This window comes from Canis lupus, chromosome 6 (genome assembly GCF_048164855.1).
Source record: "Canis lupus baileyi chromosome 6, mCanLup2.hap1, whole genome shotgun sequence".
Lineage (NCBI taxonomy): Eukaryota > Metazoa > Chordata > Mammalia > Carnivora > Canidae > Canis > Canis lupus.
The window spans coordinates 37,316,551-37,322,550 of NC_132843.1; positions in this window are offsets into that span (position 1 = coordinate 37,316,551).

The following is a 6,000-nucleotide window of genomic DNA, read 5'->3' on the forward strand; positions in this document are numbered from 1 at the left end:
CGGGGCTGCCTCATGCACACCAGGTACCACGGCGCAGACCCGTTCTCTGACTTGAGGAGCTTTGTGTTGAGAACAGCACTCATCCACGAACCCCGTCTGAGGATCCAGCTTCCTTCTAGTCTTGTAAGAATGATAAGTCTCTGGTTGGTGCCTTTGCAAACACAGTGTATGTGTGCTTGAAGTTTTAGTCTTTGACTTCGCGATGCTCGATGACCGCAGAGTGTGAACCTGTAGTCCCAGCCCTCTCAAGCCATCTGCAGCTTCCATGAGCTCACACCATCCCTCGTGCCTCTGGAAGGTGGGCAAAGCCAAACCAGGGGCCTCCTAGACTATGGATGATTCCATTGCAACTACCTTCCACTGCAAAAAAAAAAAAAAAAAAAAAAAACAGTAAAAATGCTTGCACTGGGTAAGTGTTCAGTCTCTTGCCTGCCAGGAGATGGTCTCATTCTGAAGGAGCATTGGCCTGTGGCTTCGGTCTGTGGACTGCCAGGGTCAGAAGCCCCCGGGGTGCTGCCGAGTGGCCCCTTCCTTCCCCTGGAAGCCTGGCCTGGAGATGATGGAAAGGACACCCGTGGACATCTGCAGCTCATAAAGCTCTTTCACATGCGTGGTCACAGCTGTCCTTTCCACAACCCTGCAGGATGGCTGTAGGATGTCTGGGCGCATCCCAGCACTGCCACTTTGTAGGTGAGGAGACTCTCAGCCACCAGGACGAGAGTTTCGTGAGAGCTGGCACTTTGTGTCAGTAATTACACAGTGAAGTATGAATGGAAGGACAGATGAACGGACAGGTGGATGGATGGATGGATAAATAAGCAAATGGCGAGTAAGTTCCCTCAGCCTGGTTTCCCATCCAAAGGCTCAGCAGTGGTGCCTTGGCTGCCGGAGGCCAGGGGGCCCCAGCTCACTGCTGGTGGCGGTGGAGAGGGCTCTCGTGCCGCCTGAGAGAAAAAGGCGATACCAATGTTGTGCTGGGGCCTGGCTGCCTTTCCTCCCAGGGCCTTCCCTCATCACTCCAGGGGCCTTGCCCATTGCCCCATGTGACCCACATCTTTTCTCAGGATATCAACCCCAGGCTTTGAAATGGCACCCAAATGTGCTGTGCTGGCTTCCATTCCAATGCATACCTCAGCTGGCTGAGCAAGGAAAGGAGCTGACAGTCATTCCCCTAGAGGTGCAAATGACAAGGTTTGAATGTTGCCCCTGTGCCCTGTGGAATTTCGTCCCCTCCATGTGAGCAGGGTCTGATGGAGGGCACACATCAGCTGACTGTAGGGCCTTGCTACTCCTCTGGATAGAAGGGCACTTTGGCTGCCATCCCGGGGACTCCTGTTAATAAATCAGAGCTCTCTGCCACCAGCTGCTTGGCATATTGCTCTTGGAAGGTAGTGCAGTTGCCAAGCTGTCAGTGGGCTGGGCTGGGGGTGGCCCGGGCACCGGTGTAATTAACCCCCGCAGTGCCCCTCACCCTGGAGCTCGCCCAGAAACGTGGCTGCAAGGTGGCCCACACGGCTGGGGCATGGAGGGCCGTTGGCCTGGCTGTCCTCACCGGGGAGAATGGATGAATCGGGGAAGGGCAGTTGACAGACTGGAGAGGGATCAGCTGTCCCCCAGGATGGGGGTGAGAGGTGCTGGGCCGCAGCCTGTGGGAACTCTGTGAGCATCCTCACTCCAGATGGGCAGCCATGGGAGTTAAGCAGTAATATGGGTGTTTGGGACTTTGCTCCTCAGCTCCACTTGCTTCACAGCACCTTTTAAAATGGTTATTGAGAAGATAATGTAATAAGGAAAAATTTCTTAAATGACCTTTGAAGCTACCATCACAAAGAACTTCAGGTTTGCATGTTACTATAGAGCTCCAGTTCACAGGCATATTTATTATTAATTTTTTGGTAGTTGGTAATTAAGGTGCTCTCTCATTCTTGCACCTCTTGTCGCACTTTCTCCAAGAAGTGGAAATGGGGGCAGGGCTGTGGAGCTGCCTGTCTACCCACAGAACCTGGTCCAGAGCTGAGCCTCTTTCCTCGGGCCTGGGCTGCTCTTATTGGGGCACTTGAAGGCCAGGCCAGTGTTGGGGGTTTAGGGGCAGAAGGAGGACAAGAAGACCTTTTAGGTATTGCTGTGTCACCAACCATACCTGATTCTGTGATTTACATGGGACTGCTCAGAGCCTGGCTGACATTTTCACTGTGCAGGGAGGCCCCCAGGTGTGTTGGGGGAAGGATCACTGTTTTCAGTTTCTCTTGCTAACTCGGTGTTAGCAAGAACCTGGTGAGATTCTAGCCCAAAGTTTCCATTGTACAGATGAGGACTCTGGGACAGGGAGGCTCTGGGACAGAAAGTGACCTTCTGACAAGGGATTCACTTATGAGTTGCATGGATTGTAGGGGTCAATTCGAGACCACGGAGAAAAATTTATGAATCACATTAAGGAGTCAGACGTGACATTTAGGTTAAATCACACCAAATGAACATGTATTTTTGACTTATAGAGATAGCAATTTCACATAGTTCAACCTGCTCTTTGGGGGAGGCAAGACATGTGAAGAGACCTCCCAGAAGATAAGAAACAGAAACATCAAAAAAAAATAATTCAAAGGAATTATTGGAGAGCTGCCGTAAGACATTTATCATTGAGAACATTTTTACTTAGTTTGAGGGAAGTAGCAGAGTCATGTCCAGATTTGTATTCCAATGTATAAAAAGTATTTTTCATAGTATCTGATTCATAATAGGTGCTCATTGAATGTTTTTTTTTGAATGCTTAAATAGTTACAGTGTTTATTTCTGGTTAGCAGCTGACTCAGGATTCCTCTTGGCTGTCTGTGACAGAATGTGGCCACAGTGGCTTAAATAATTAGGGATTTTAGTTTTCCCACGTGAAAAATGGACCAGGAATAGGTTATCCAGAGCTAATGTAGCTATTCAAGCAAAAATGCAGTGACCTCACTGCATTTTTGAGTTCCTTTATCCTTTGCAATGTGGTCTTGTCCTCATAGCCCCAAGATGGGTGCTTTCCTCAAGGGATCAGGTGCAAGTTCCAGGCAGGGACTTTTGCAAATGGCGAAAAGTGCTGCGTGCTGCTGGTAAAGCATTTCTCTTTTTATTAGAAAAATAACATTTTTTCCTGGATGCCTAATCATTAGACTTCTGCTAGTAATTCATTGACTGGAAAGTGAGTCACAGGGTCACCCTTAGCTGCAAGGGAGTCTGAAGAGTAGCATTGAACCAAACTAGGTTCTGTTGGTCAGAAAGTGGGGAAATGCATCTTAGTAGATATTGCACTCAGCTGTTTTAAAGTGAGCAACAATTTTTTAGGCATAAATATGCAGAAGTTCTAGTTTGGAAATCTCTGAGAATAGGTTGATGTTCACTCATGCACTCATATATTTGTTGCCCTGCCAAGCTTCATAAAATGTTCATTATGTGGTAGATGTTGGCTAGGAGCTGGAAATGCCAAGGTGGACAGAGTAGACTTGACATCTGTCCTCAAGGGGCTCAAACGCACAGATGCAGGACAGTAAGACCCACTGGGCAGCGAGGAAGGCAGATTCAGGTGGACGGTGGGAACAGCATCTGCAAAAGCCAGGAGGAAGCAGAGTCTGAGGAATCCAGAAGAAGGCCATGGTGCAGGAGCAGGGTAACTGAGGGGGTCAGGCTTTTAGAGACCTGGCTGGATTGGGAGGTAGGCAAAGCCAGACCTGGGTCACATTCTGCAGACATCAGTTGGAGGTGGGGCTCCAGAGTAGCATTCTGGGCCCATGTGGAACATTTAAATCTTTCCTAAAGTGTGATGCACCTAGACACTCAGTTACCAAATACCCTTCTTTTGCTCACTTCAAGCTGGAACTTGGATTGTGAGATCTGGACCAGAGGTCTCATTTTACAGGTAAGTAAACTGAGGCCCAGAGGCCCCAAAGAACTTATTTATAACTGTTTTCCTAGTCAATACCCACACTGGGATCAAAGCTGTAGTCTCCCAACTTCTGGGCTTTTCTTCTTCAGACACACTGTATGTTTACAAGCACTTAGTTTCCCCTGTCTGATAGCAGCCCAGGGGCACAGGCCCAGGGGAATGATTCTTTCTGAAGTTACGCAGAGGAAGACTAAGGCCGGGAGGATGATGGGCTAGAGCTGCCTCAACTCCTGCCCCTCGCTCTCCTCCTGTGGTCAGGAGAGCAACTCTGTCTCTGCTGAAGTGAGGAGGCCTGGACCACTGTCCCCAGTTGCTGTTCTCATAGGTGTGACAAGTGGGAAATGAAGGGTTTCACTCCATGACATGGACAAAGTGGCTGAGTTCTTGACTGAGTCTCGAGCCCGAGGAACACAAGGACCAGCTCTGAGTGTGCTCTGAGTGTCCCAATTGCTTCTAAAATTCTTTATCATTTGTGATGATCTGGCCATGCTTGGCCACCCTGCATCTGGGGCCCTGAAGGTGGGAGAGGCCATTAGAAAGCTGACAAGGTGCAGAGCTGTGGGCAGTGATGGACTGACTGGCTGCCCGATAACCTCAATGCCAGCACACATTCTATTGATTGACCTTTTGGAAACAGAAATCGGTGTCTTGCTTGTCACCCGATTAGTGAGGCTGGGCAGAGTTGTCTAATGGAGACAGGGTCTGTTCAGAGTTCACCTCCTCTGCTCCACCATGGAGCCAATGAGGACACTCTGAGTGGGTTGTTTCCACAGGGTGGTTTTGTGGAGGGGTGTCCCGTGGCCTGTGGGACACTTGAGAGAGACCAAGGTCAAGCCTGGGGAGCTCCTTCTCCCCTTTCTTTCCCAGTCTGCCCCCCCCATGGGTCCCCTCTGATGTGTTTCTACTGCTCCCTTGCTCCCTAGACACCATGGGGTTCAGGGTCTGATGGCTTGGCTGGCGTTTCTTCCTTTCCGTTCTTCTTCAACAAAAAGTCTTGTTCTCACCTCTGCCAAGGACATGCCGCGCTTGCCCCTGCCAAGCCACTGACACTGGTGATGACTTTCTCAGAGCCACTGGCCACTTTTGAAAAGGCAGTAACATCTTATCCTGTAGTTTTAGAAACTGGACTCTATGAGAATCTTAAAGTCTCACTGCTTTTTGTGAGATGAAATTCTAAAAAAAAGTTAATCTAAATAAAATCAGAATCTGTGAGGGGCTTCCTTAACCCCAGTCTTAGGACTCTGTTTTTGAGCTGACAGTAAGTATGACCATAAAGTAGTACTATTTTAACGACAGAAAAACCCAGAGGATACCCAAAGATATGAATCTCCAATGCAGGCATTTAGGACACTCAGATGTAGGGTAGCAGGAGATATTTGGGGGTATTTGCTGGCCCCTGAAATGATGTGATGTGAACGCACATGGATGGGAACAACCCCCAAGAGGTTCTAACCATGTCACGGCTTGTGCACAGAGGACAAGAAGACCTCAACCCTACTTCCATTCCCACTCCCCTGACTCAGGAGAGCCCCGGTTCAGAGTTCAGGTTCAGATCAGAAACTTTAAGAAGCATTGTCTGCAAAGTGGAGAAATAATGGTAGCCCGGCCTCCTATTGTGTAGTTGCACCAGATGCCCTTAAAGGTCTGGGAATGTTGAAGATATCTCCTTGTTTGAAATAGCCTGTGAGAAAAACAGAATCAAGCCCACAGCTGAAGGAGCAGTGTGGGAATGTGGTGGCTTCCATTTATTCCCTGATTTAGGCAGGCGTCGGGCTTAGCTGCCTTCAGAGAATTCTCTTACTGAAACTTCACAACCTCAAGACGTAGCCTCTACTCATCACTTCCAATTCGCCAAAGAGAAAACAGAGGCACAGTGAGGTGAAGTAACCTGTCCTAGTTCACTCAACCAGGACTAGGTAGAGGCAGGTTCAAGCAGTCTACCTTCTGACCCTGCTGTAGAGCTGAACATGAGAGGGCAGGCCAGGGTTCTGGTCTGGGCTCCTCCATCCACTCTGTGAATTTGGGTGGGTGCCCGGATTTCCCAAATCCTCAGAGCCCTCAGCACACCATGCTGAGGTTAA